The 13,099-nt window shown below is 39.9% G+C and overlaps 1 protein-coding gene across 2 annotated transcripts in view; it reads left to right on the plus strand.

The window, feature by feature from the left end:
* EFNA5 (ephrin A5) overlaps window positions 1-13,099 on the plus strand; it is a 211,704-nt gene that overhangs the window by 143,585 nt on the left and 55,020 nt on the right. The gene's annotated exons all lie outside the window — the stretch shown is intronic.

Raw genomic sequence — 13,099 nt, forward strand, 5'->3', positions numbered from 1 at the left:
ATTCTACCCTCTTTACCTCCCACATGAGTTGTACCTTTCTTGTGCAAATAAGCTGCCGCTACTGCCTCTGCTTGATCTCTATACTACAGATGTTTCTAATTAACTCTACTGTGACAGGCCAGGAGGATATAGTTACAGAGGTTGACAGGTCCCAGAGTCCTTGGAGGCACTGTTCTGTCACCTGACGCATTCCTTGTGCTAACATCTTTTTGGCAAGCTTTCCTAATTATTACAGCCAACTAGTACCTCTGTGTTTAATATGGAGAGTGTGGAGTGATAGCGTCTAAAAGTCAGCAAAGAATACAGGCTTCTGAGCACCAAAGAGTTTCAGTATCTGCTTTGTGGTTAGAGGCATTGGTGCTGCCATCATGCCCGATTTCAGTTTTTTCTACATTCTGTTTTGCTTTGCACCAAAAATGCACTTAGGCTTTCTTTGTTCTTTATCGCCACAAATAAGATTGCCCCCCAGTAATTTATCAAAGCTTAATTACCCACAGGAAGGACTGTGATATTCTTGCTTTCTTGGAAGATTTAGATTGTAAAGATCATTGGCAGCCAAGCATTGGTATGCAAGTTACTGTGAGCCAACTTCTTTGTCTTGCAAATTTTAAGTGGTGATTGTGCTATGTGATGCACTTGTACCTGTCCCTGCATAAAGTTTTTCCTCAGACTGGGTCAGAGAACCATCAGTTGGAGAGTACTTGTGTACACATAAGGAATCTCTTGTGCTAAATGAGTATGAGTGTTCCTTGGTTCTGGGTGAACCTCTTTGCGTTGGAAGAGGTGAACAGTGTTCACGAGGAGGATATTGCAGCTGCACCTGGAGATACATGGATAACCTGAAAATGTCTTCAGCTCACTGCTTGATACTATCAAAAAGAAGTGAAGGTGCATGCACGCTTCAGTAATGAAAGATAGGAGATACCTTTCCAATAAAGACAGACTGATTCTTTCTTAGGCTAGGAAATGAGAGCTGCCCGTCTAATGAATTTAAGATTGGGAATCTTGTTCTCTTAGATCTATCACTTGAGAATAAGAGTAATTATTTCCTATTGCTCTTCATGGAATACAGTTATAATTGCCTTACTGTAACAATGTTCACATTAACACTTAATTGTTAATGTCCTCCTAATTTGAGGAAATCATCACCTCTTCATATTTCATCACCAGAGAATGTTCTTACATTGGAAGAGCATTTGGAATCACTGAATCAGAAAAGATTACATATGACATATCTTTAGGTGGAAAGGTATAATTTAGATATATATGTTTATTTTCTTGAAAATTGTGTCTGTTGTCTTTTGGGTAGTCAAACTTCTTTTAGAGGCTAAATTGCACTGACAAAATTGTTTATTGTACAGAAACAGGAACTCCTGTGTAGTATAAATACTATAGTGATGATCACTGGCAGAGATGGGCACTGGCTTTCTTTATCTCATTTGTACATTCTGTCTTGTGCTGAAAGACACATCAGTAAGGATGGAAATATTACACATGGGCAAGGTCAGGCTGACAGTGGTGGTCTGCAGTTTTCCCCTTCCAGATGGCTGGAACTTCTTCCTTCATACCAGATTCAAGTTCTTTATGAAAACAACCCTTAGGAATGGATTTGACTGTCCACTGAGCACCAACATTTATATATTCAGATCTACTGTAGAAACATAGGGAATGGTCACAATGTCCCTTCACTTTATCAAAACTAGCACATACTTGCCTTGAAAGCATTGGAGGAGTGCTATCTTCAGTCATTAAAAACAGTTCGGATAATAAGATCCTCTCATCAGCCTTAGCAATGTCCACATGGTTCGAGTGCCATTTTGTCTAGTGAAACTGAGAAAAGAGAAAAAGAAGTGTGAAAGTCTGTAAGTATAAGTGGTGTTCACCAAAGCAACACACATTTAACACAGTCCACTTCCTAAAGGCAGTGAAGAGAATATTCGTGAAGATGTCAGTGGAGCAGCATACTCCTCATGTTTTTGTGCCACTCTGTAGACTGTGCATTGCTGTCCAGTGGGGTGGAAGCTTTGTGCCAAACTAGCACCAAGTACAAATTGGTGACAGTTTACCAGGTGTTTCCCTCTTCTATTCACTGGTTCAAAAGAAAATTATTCCAAAATATAGGTTGAGCCTTTCCCTCTAGCAGGACAGAAGCCGTAGGAGGCTGTAAAGGTAAGTGGAAAGAAAGACTCAAAGGAGATTTCTTGACTGGAAAAAACTCCTTCCTTTGCCTTCAAGTTCCCTTACCTCTTGGCTGCAGAGGTTCCCTGAAGGGGGTGCCCTTTTGTTGTGCTGTTTCTTCACTTCCTTCACTGGGAGGTTCTCCCGTAGCTGTCCAAGATGGGAAGACTACAAAAGGAGCAGAGCTTTCCAGCACAGAGGAGAACAGGAAAGAAAGGGAAAACAGAGGAGAGGGAGAAACTGTCCTTGTCGTGCTCTGTTCACGTCCTTCCTTCCTGGAGATTAGCAGACATCTTCTTGTGAAGATATTAACATTATATAAAAAAAAGTGTTTGTCCACCAGCTGTCTAGATACAATACTCCATAATGCTGTGCATACTAGTGTTCAGTTATATTTCAACAATTCCCTTTAGGTCTATTTTCACTAAATTTCTAAAGCACATTGCAGCTGTGTTCTCTTTTGTTGGAGTACAAATGGTTAATCTTCAGTCACGTGTATTTTAGCATATAATTTCAGTCCTTAGATCTGTCAGAGCTGATGATTCAAAGTTGGTTCCTAAAAACAAAATACATGTGTGTGTAAAAGGGAGGAGGGAGGAGGAGGAGGAGGAGGAGGAGAGGTTTTATTGTAGGACCCCAGGGAACTCCTTATATTGTAGGAGTGTGATAGCTGAACACTGCAGTATTTCAAAAACACCTTTGGAAAGTGATCCCACTCCTCTAAATAATGTTGATTAGCACAATTATGATTCAGGAATGTCTGTGAAAGGATGGCTTCTAGCATGAGCTGATATCTTATGAAGTAGTTTGCTGACAAGTAAGAAACTATAAAATTCATTTTCTTCTGCTCTCATGATAATACAATCATTAGTTTGTTTTCTCATAAACACCATCTCCCCCCTACCTCCCTTTTCTTGAAAAGATAGGCTAAAAATATTGTCATTAAAAGCAAATTTTTTCTTCTCTGCCTAAAGAAGATTGTCTAAAATTAAGTCTTCATTTTTTGGATTATATGGGTTTTGCCTGTTTAAATCGGTGTTATAATCCCATTTTATTTGGTGATAAACTGTTTTTCAACTTTCAGACTTTAGAAGAAAAAACATTTTCAAGAGTTCTCCTACTTAAATAAATAAGCGTCTGTGTTTTAATGTTCCTTTAAATATCATTCATTCAGGACAGATTTTATGTAGATATATTTGTTCCATCTAATCTATACTAGCTGTGCACCTGACATGCATATTAGTTTTCTGTTTCAAGGCAAACACAACTGGAATTCTGCAGAGACCAAAAGAAAAATAGTGAAATACATCCTTCTCATCAAAAAAGCTGGGCAAGGCAAATAATCCCATATCAACAACCTAGCAAACCTGTTTCTCACAAAACACATGTAAAAGAAGCTGGGAAGTAGGTGCTAACCACATGAGATATGAAATGAGAATTTAAGTAATAGGCAACATACATTTTTCTACCTTCAGTCCTTCAGTAATATGTGCCTTTCTACTCTATGTGCAGTCTGGAAAAAATCTGTTGCTGTAAAACAAGTGTTTATTTCTTTTCCTCCTAATTCTGTATGATTTGTGCTGTACTGTTGCATCTGCTGGAACATTCTTCTAACATCCATGCAAATTACAATTTGTGCTGGCTTCATGATTGTGCAGATGATTGTCACAGCAAGTACCAGATGAATATGCTCTGTGTGTCTGCGTGCGTGCGTACGAGTGCAATATATCCTAACCAACATAAAAGAGAAGTAATCCCCACTAAGAAATATTAAAAAATAAAGATCAGTACATGCACGTTTTGGCTTTCCATATTTGAATTAACAGATTTAAGTGGGATGTTGAATTTTACTTCGGCTGTGCTTAGGCTTTTTCACAGCCCCTGACAAGATATGTATGAACTCTTTAACAGTTACAGGGAGTCTGACCTGAGATTTTCTACCATAGCATGCATGTAAATACATATCGTTGCTCATTCATTCAGTCTCAACTTCTTCTTTTTCTGGGCCCCAGTTGCAGTTCATAAGTGTTATTATAGTCACAAGATACACGATGTAATCTGTGCGACTTTCTCCAGTGGATGGTGTAGGAGGCAAGGGTTGTAAAGAGCATGGCTATGCATTCCCTCCCCAGGAATCTGGGAGGACTGTTTTGCCGTGACCTTGGTCTGGTTTTTCTCTGCATTCTTTGCTGTCCCCAAGCTGTGAGGCTGATGTGTTTGGACAAACTCATTTTGTTAAGTGGAAATCCCCTTAGAAAACTAGGAATAGAAATTGATGGGAACTCTACATGATTAAGTGTTCAGTGATTTTTTTCTGCAACCTATGATGAATTTACTTAGGAGCAAAGTCTAATAAGTATTTTGATTATCTGCTTCATATGCTTTCAGCTTGAGTGGTCTGAATTCTTTCTATAGTTACTATGATAAGATAGTTAACAGTTGCTTGGCCAACGTGTTAAGCCGTATTTACAAAAAGAATACATCAATGATTTTCCTTTGACAATGGTTTTGTTTTCAGTTTTAAATAACTATCGTAGGGGAATCTTAAATATGTTGTTTTGTTCTCTTTTTAAAGAGAAAGAAGCTAAAGAAGTTTTCAAGGGAATAGGAAGAGGGATAGAGAGAAGTGACAGTTCATTTCTGTGTAATTCTTAAGCCAGTAAAAGACTTTGCTAGCCTGTGGAAACAATGCAATCAGTAGAAGAAAGAGCTGTATTTTTTACAAGCAACAGGCTCAGCAATATTCCTGTGTTTAGGGAACACATGTAATGACCTGCGTGTTCTGTGAAAACACCAGCCTGGTGGAAAGCAGAAATGTGTATTATGAAATGATCGCTGAAGAAAACGTGGTTTGGTTATGTTTGGGACACAGGTACAAACCTTTTGATGCTGTTTTGCCCACAGGTCCATGAATTGACACCAAGGATTAAACAAAAGAGTCTTTTACATTGTGAACAGATATCATCATGCCTCAGTCATGGTACAGGCCATGAAGTGCCATCCCCGTCCCTGTTAAACAAAAGAGCTTGGAATGAGAAGCAGTAAACTGTTTTCCAGATGTTTATCTCTTCGGTTTACTTTCCTTCTTTTGTGTGTGAGACCCTTACCTGCCGTGTATGGTATTTGCTTATTCGCAGGTTCTACTGAAGCAAATAATAATTGAGAAATTGAGGATGGAAGTTTATTTCGGTTGAAGTTTGTTTCAGTTACGTTGAGGAGAGGCAACCTGCAGCAACTTTCTTTCCGAATTTAGGACAGCTGAGAGTGTGGTGGAAGCCTGAGTTTTATTGGATCACTCTAATACCTCAGTCAAGAAGTGGAATTATGTGCCAGGCAGGGAACGGAAAGCTACAACATTTTAGAGGTGAAGCCAGGGCCAAAATACTTCGTGGTAACTTCCTCCAGTGCAAGAGTGCCTCTTATTTGTCTCTCAGTGATATTGCGTGTACTAAATTTCCTACTGATGCTGTATCAGCAAGTAATTGCTTTTACTGTATCTTAAAAGCTTTTCATACTTTAAGTTCTTCAGTGCTCTTTAAATTTTATGTATTGCTTTGAGTGACTTTCCTTCACACTTAAACCCCCTCCTGCTTCCAGCCTTACTGAAAGTGGATCCTGCATAAGAAAATTACTGCTGTGCTTAGAAGAGATTTGCCAGCTAAACACTTCATTCACAGATATATAGCTCAATAACCGCATCCTTATACCTTTAAAACAGATCATGACTCATGTACAATTGTAGCATTTTCAGATGGAAGTCTCTCAGATGAAAGTTTCCGCTCCATGTTGCTTCCCTCCCCCTTCCTCAAAAGGAAAGAAAAAATGGGATGTGGGGAGGTTTGTGGATTTACTTAAAACTATGTAAAACATAATATTCAGCTGTTGTGTGGGGAAACACATCCAGCAATATCATTCATAGATCAATTCTGGCAGGCGTTTTCTCAACCACATACTCTAGATCTAGTCATTCTATTGGTTATAGTTCCATTTTATATCAGTATTACATTCTTATGCTGTCTGCAGTATTAAGCCCAAGTGAGTTTATTTCTGAATGTTTTTTTTAGAAAACATATTTTTAGCTTAATCTATTTCCTTGCTATATAGTGATTTAAGAGATATTCGATCAATTTCTCTAATTTTTGGCTGGGAAGAGGCTTTAGGGATTGTTCAGAGAAAGGTCATACAGTTAAAAGCAACAAAAAGTCTCAAAGATACAGAAAGAGGATCACTCCTTAAGGGAAGCAATTCAATGTGAATACTTCCTTGTATTTGTTAAAAGAACCTAATTTTTTTTTTTTTTTTTTGTAGGCACAGTGTTAGTGTCCAGCTGTTTTGAATGAACTGCTTGGGTTATGTTGGTTTTCTGTTTTCCTTTTTTTCAAACCACTTCATGGAAAGAGAAAAGGTTTTTCCATTTTGTAAAGTGACTAGAGCGTACTCTAAACATGCAAGAAAAGCGAGCTTTAAAAGCATACATGAGGATCATCTGGAAATCACAAGTAGAATTATAGCCACCCAGGTGCTAATTATTTATTTTATTTTATTTTATTTTATTTTATTTTATTTTATTTTATTTTATTTTATTTTATTTTATTTTATTTTATCTGCAGCCAAAAAGCAGAGGTTTTGTGGAATCTTATTTAAGATAGTGGTAGAATTCCCAGTGACATTAATGGAAACAGGTTCAGACTTTCTGTATTAAATTGTTGTCTCTTATGCAGCATTGTGGGTGGCTCGCTTGGAACAAAGTTTGCAATTGAATTTACAGTACTAATACCAGCTCGGCAGTGGAGCAGATGTTTTATTTTCTGTTTATTTGCTACATTCTTCAATGCAAGCCTTGGTTCTTTGTCCAAAAGCTTATTACGTGCATCGAAAAAGCTTGTGTCTTAGTCTGTCAAATAACTGCATGCAGTTAAGATCTTCAGCATGAACTACAATTTATTGTAGTTTCACTGATCACTTGATATACCCAAGGCATGTCAAGGCAAACCTAATAAAGAACATTTTGAGAAGTTGCAGGAAATAATTGATCAAGAGGTTACAGTATATAGAACACACTGGAATTTGCGTAGCCTGAAGCAGAAGGTTCCTTCTTCCTGTCAAGCCTTTCTGGAAACCTTTGAATTTGGTGACAAATTCAGAACTCAGTTTAGCTTTGAGTCTACGATATTGCAGGAGCTGTTGTGTAAGTTAGATGGTTATTTAAAGGTATTGCCTGTATTAGATAATTGACTTTTTTACAAATCAGCATGATTAAATCAGTTAATCAGCTTATTGCTGTATTTGTTTTATGTCTATTGTGCTTTAGATTGATTGTTACTATAGTGTTCTGCATAAGAAGGCAACCTCGATTCCATCGTTACTTACTGCACTATTCAGTGGTACTACACTTTTCAGCTAAAGTGGCAGCTGATACCATGGGATGATGAGTGGGGGGTCAATCGAGATTGCTGGGATGCAGGCATGGCCAGTTAGCCGAGGACAACGGGCATGGTCCCGGGATGTCCCCTCCTTTCTGGAAGGCTCCTGCTGGTGCAGGGGGTGAATGGGACGAGCAGATCTCCTGGTGTTGAAGCTGGATGGTTCACAGTCAAGCCAGTTACCTGGTGCAACACTGTGAGCTGTGTGTGGCAGCGGGAGAGCTGGGCTGAGCTGCAGTGTAGGAAGCTGTGCTACCTTGGACCATTGTCACCCCATTGGGCTGGGGGTTTCCTTCTGGCCAGGAGGCTAGTCAGTATTTCCAAGCACGAGCTACCAAGGGGACAGCATTTCTGGGGCAGAAAGCTAGCAAAAAGAGACTTGTTCTCCATTTAAGTCTTACCTGATATGTCTAAGATTGATAAAAAGACGGCTGAGTGCCTCTGAAGGCAGTGTAGGCTGACAAAGCCGAGCTAATGCATAGCTAGTAGGACTTTATGAACCCAAGTGAATATATTGAAGTAAAATACCCTGTGTTACGTTACCCAGGCTTTTCTATTACGCATAGTATTTGTTTGCCTCTTACCTTAGATAATTCAGAGATGACAGTAGTCATCTGAACTACTATTCAATTATATTGAACATCTTGAATGGTTAGTCAGAGGAAAATACTGTCCATGAGTACGTAAGAGGACTGCATCCTTGGCTGAGAATAAATTGGTGTCCAGTGTGCATAGCCTGTGAATTGGTCAGAACGAAATAATGTTGCTTGCAGTTCTCATTTTGAGCAATGACCTTGTCTGAGTTTAGAAGTAGCTGTGAAGGATCTAGATAACTGGAAATTAAAGACTGAAGATATTCAGATGGAGCTGCTGCTTTTTCTGGAGTGTTTCACACCAATGAACAAGCTCTTTCAGAAGAACTTGGAATTTATCTGGTAATAAAGATTACCTGGGCAAGATGGTTTTAGTTTTTCATTTGGAGTTACCAGAGTTACTTGTAAGGGGAATATGATTCAGGTAACTTTAAATACTATGTTTCCCAGCAAACAATTTCTTTAAAATGCAAAGGAAAATTATATCAAGAGTAGATTTTATTCTTTGTATTTTTCCTTCGGTGAACTATATGTTACTCAGTCAACTTTTCAAAATATCAGTTACGCTGATATGTTTCTGTGTGACAGGCTGCAACTGAACCTCATTATTCATACAATATGTCTTTGTGATGTTACCAAATCAATTTGCGCTGTATCCATTTTGCACTTATGGGTACTTTGCACTCTCTTATAAGCAGAAATAGTCATCTGGCAATAGTAGAAGACAAAGCAAAAAATGGATGGAGTCCACAACCTCTTTCTGTGTGGCAGTAGGTCCTTCTTTCATCCACTTGCAGTTTTTTTCCTTATCTCATCAATATGTACAAAGCAGATGCTAAGTCAAAAGGCAGATACACTCTTAGTTCTTTATAAATCAATCCTTTTACATTGTAACAGGCAGAAAGTTAAATGAGGGTAGGGAAAGGTCTCTATCTTGTCTGACTGGCAGAAAAGGGCCATGCCTAGCTGTAATTGCTTATTGGATGTAATTCTCTTCAAAGGCATTGACTTGGCAGGCCAGTCTTGCCAGAGCCCAGGCAACAACAAAGCACAGGGTATTTCTTGTGTGCTGAGATGCCGTTCATAGCATGAATGAAGGAGCAATATGTTGTTACAAGCTTAGTAAATAGGAGAGAAAGAAATCTAGGATGCATCACTTGCTGGTGTATTGCTCATGTTCAGGAATTGGGGAATGCATGCTCTGTGGTAATTTCATACTCTTACTTTCCAGTTCTGTTCACTGATTTATCTCAGAAACATTTTTTTTTCCCACGAGTTGGAAGTAAGATGGCAGCCTGAAAGGACAGGACGCGAAATCAATCAGAAAAGGAAGTCAGAATGACTTCTGCAGTTATGTGACTGCAGTTGGATGCAGTGCAGTTACTGTTCCTCTCTGCATCGTCCCTTGTTTGCTTGCCTTGTAAAGTACACAGGTGCACTCACTGACCTTTGGCAGCTGATGCTATAAATGCATCCACTGAGTGCAAATTCCAGTATAGTCCTTCACTGCCAGTTGTCACCCACCTCTTGGATGCTTGGAGCTAATGCATTCCTTCTCTCGAGTGGGCTTCACCATCCCTCATTAAAAAGACAAAAAGTTTTTTCTTATGTTCCCTCACTGCCTGATGAAACTTACTCTCTGAAACTTAGTTTGATTTTATTTCTAATTCTCAGCTGTGCTAAATGCACTGGGAATTAAATTACAAAGCCGATGTTACCTCATGTTCTGCAAACTAGCTCCCTAAGGCATTTCATCACTGTGCACACTTGAGACTTTACAGTGTTGCAGCAGGGTCGTAAAGTGCCTAAACAAAACATTACGCAGTTATTAAAAAGAAAAGAAAATAATAGTAAAAAAATAGGTTGAAAGGGAGAGAAACTCTTCCAGCCAGGTTTCTAGGCAGAACTGCCAAGTGCCACATGTCTCCAGTGATGTGCATTTGGCAAGCGCCGCCTGGAGTCCTGATGCAGCCTGCAGGGAGGCAGCAAGGATTCCCCTGCGATTCATCCTGCCCACCGAGCAGCGCTGTTCTCCCCAGGAGATCCCAGACATCGTGCCAAAGCCACAGCCCAGGGTGTGGAGGGAGTAGAACAGGGGGACATAGGCTGCTGCCCTCTGCAGGGGTCCCTATCTATGAAGCAGGAAGGCAGCTGGAGTGGAGGTTAGCTCCAGGCGTCGTGTCTGGGGTGAGACACAGTGCAGAAGCAGGCACGGAGAAAGAATCATAGAATCATAGAATCTTCATGGTTGGAAAGGACCTTTGAGATCATCGAGTCCAACCATACACACAACAAAAAAAACCCCGACCAAACAAAAAAACCCCACAACCAGCCAACCTACAATCTCTGTCACTAGAGCATGCAGAGGAGGTTGCTTTGGACTCCTTTTGACCATTGAGCACATGCCCAGCTGAGATCTCTGATCTCTGTCACAGGAAGTTCTAGTTCTCTGTTAACAAATCTTATGCTCCAGCTTCTCATTGTTCCTTCTATGTATCATGATCACCCACTAATATGGATCCTGGATACCTTTTTGTTATTTCTCCTATGAAATTCTCACCCACATTCTACACTTGATTGAGGGGAGTTCTGCCTGTTGTGAAAGGAGCTGACTTCTGTTGTGTTTGGTCCCTGAAGTGTCTGTTTAGAATTTATTGAGAGAGGAAGAAAATAAAATCATGTATTTCATTGAGTTCTATTTTTCAACTGTTTTTATTTGCATAAAAATAATAATTAAAAAATCAGATTCAGGTGGACTAAAGGTGTTCATAAATTTGTGTTCAATTCATTGAGTGGTTTAGGGAAAATGGTTGCAAAAGGTGAAACAATCATTTCAGCATTTAAAAAGAAAATTTAGTTTTTAAAGAGGGTTAATTAAATTATAAGAGTTAAGTTTTTCCCATGTCCCAAACCGAAAAGTTACTTGCACAGCAGTAATGCTTACATGTGTATTCATCCTACATACTACAGCTAGTTCCTTCCAGCTGATTCCTGTGGTGATTGCTTTCAGTGAGGAAATGGTCTTGTGTAAGCCCCTATATCTTCTGACTATATGAAGAGATTTGGGTGAAGTTCAGGTGGCAGAAGGTACTCCTGCTGTTGGCAGGTCTCCTCCCTGTGCAGCTGCTCAAAATTCATCGCAGAAAACAAAACTGGGTGTTGAAATTGCAGGAATAGCAGATAAATCTGAAAGTTGGATGTACAGCTCTTCTCATCTGCTTAATTAGATATTTATGTGGCCTCATAGTATCCAAATGACTCAGTCATCAGTGGTTATTTTCCCACAGCAGTGAAATACTGCTGTTTTTATCAAGGAAAACCTGAGGTAGGACACCATACAGGAAATCTGTTATTAGGCCAACACTGGACCATGTTGCTCAGGTCCCTAATCTACTGCTCCATGCCTTGTTTTCTCATGGAGGCTATCTACCCACCTTTTTGTTGCAGACTATAATGGACAAGAATGAGTAATATTAAAGAAATAATGCGGGTAGTTATTAACACATGCCGCTCTTCCAGTCTCTCAAAATGCCTTGATGAGCTCCTCCTTCTTCATGTTAAAGTTGTGGAGAAATTTGTTTCTTTGCAGGAGAAAAAATGGCAACAGGGAGCCCCTGTGGTAACAATCTCATCATGGTGCTGTGACACTGTGCTCATCAGCTGATGGGTCTCAGAGTAATACGTAGTCAGGCGCTAAGTGGCCAGGAGGTGCATGCAAGTTCCTGATAAGAAGTCTGTAGGTGTGGGAAAAGGTTTCTTTGCACTTTGTCAGTTGGCAAGTTAGAGGGGCAGAGCAGTAAAAGCTGTCTTCTGTCACTTACCTTTCCTGCTGTGGGAGCTTTGTTTAAGTCAAATGAGCTCTGCTCTGGAGAATGCTGTCTGGATGGAAAATAACACAGACTTCAGTTGTCAAAGCCTTAGACCAAAACAGAGAGAGTGTGGAACTACTGTCTCCAGCCTAAGGTTAGAACACTGTATCTTATAGCCCGTAGCTGCAAATAGTGAAATAGTAAGACTCTATACAGGTTATTCTGCTGACTGAGTGTCAATGAAAAAGTTTGATGCTGACCTGAAAAATCCTTCAGAGCAGGCTGGAAACAAAAACAAGAGCAGTTTTGTAGATGCTGGATGTGACCTTGCCGGCCCAATCCAAACCAGCTCTGCAGAATGTTTGTCGGTGATGTAAATCTAAGGCTTAGTGATGAGGGGGATTTGCAGTGCAAAAACCTACAGTTATTTCCTGAAGTTGTAATAAGTCAGCAACAAAGGCAACTCTTCTGCACCGACTCTTGTACGAGACTGCTTTTGGGTCATCAGTGGTTTGGTTAAGCTCATAGGAACATGTGTTTACACTGAGATTTTTACTATTTGTTCCAAGAGGATGTTTAAATTTTCTGCAGTCTTACGGGGTACTGAAAGGTCTGGGACGTGTCCTTAAGCTGAGGCAGACATTGATCACATGCTGCTACTGTTATGAACCTTGAAAGTAGTGCAACTTCATGCTCTACTTGTTCAGACGAACCCTTCTTGGCTACATGGCAGTTCTGAGAGCAGCTGGCTTTTCTGCTGTCTGTAGTGTTGCCGTGTACTCCTGTTACTGTAGAACTGCTTTCAGGGGGCAGGGGAAGCCTTTGGCCCAGATACCAATTTTTGGAGTTCAGGAGAGGGCTAAGAACACTTTTGCAGAAGAGGTCCAACAGCATCTCTGTGGAGACTAGGAACCAGGTGATGGACAGAGAAGCAAGATCCTGAGCTGACTCAGATTCTGGCAGCAGCCGGGATTTGTAGGAGCATAGACAGTGCCCTTGACTACTGCTATCAATCACATCAATGTAAACCAGCAGGCATCAACAAAGTTAATAAATGAAAAAAACAGTGCAATCAAAAGGTGATTTAATTAGCTAT

This window comes from Chroicocephalus ridibundus, chromosome Z (assembly GCF_963924245.1).
Source record: "Chroicocephalus ridibundus chromosome Z, bChrRid1.1, whole genome shotgun sequence".
NCBI classification, from domain to species: domain Eukaryota; kingdom Metazoa; phylum Chordata; class Aves; order Charadriiformes; family Laridae; genus Chroicocephalus; species Chroicocephalus ridibundus.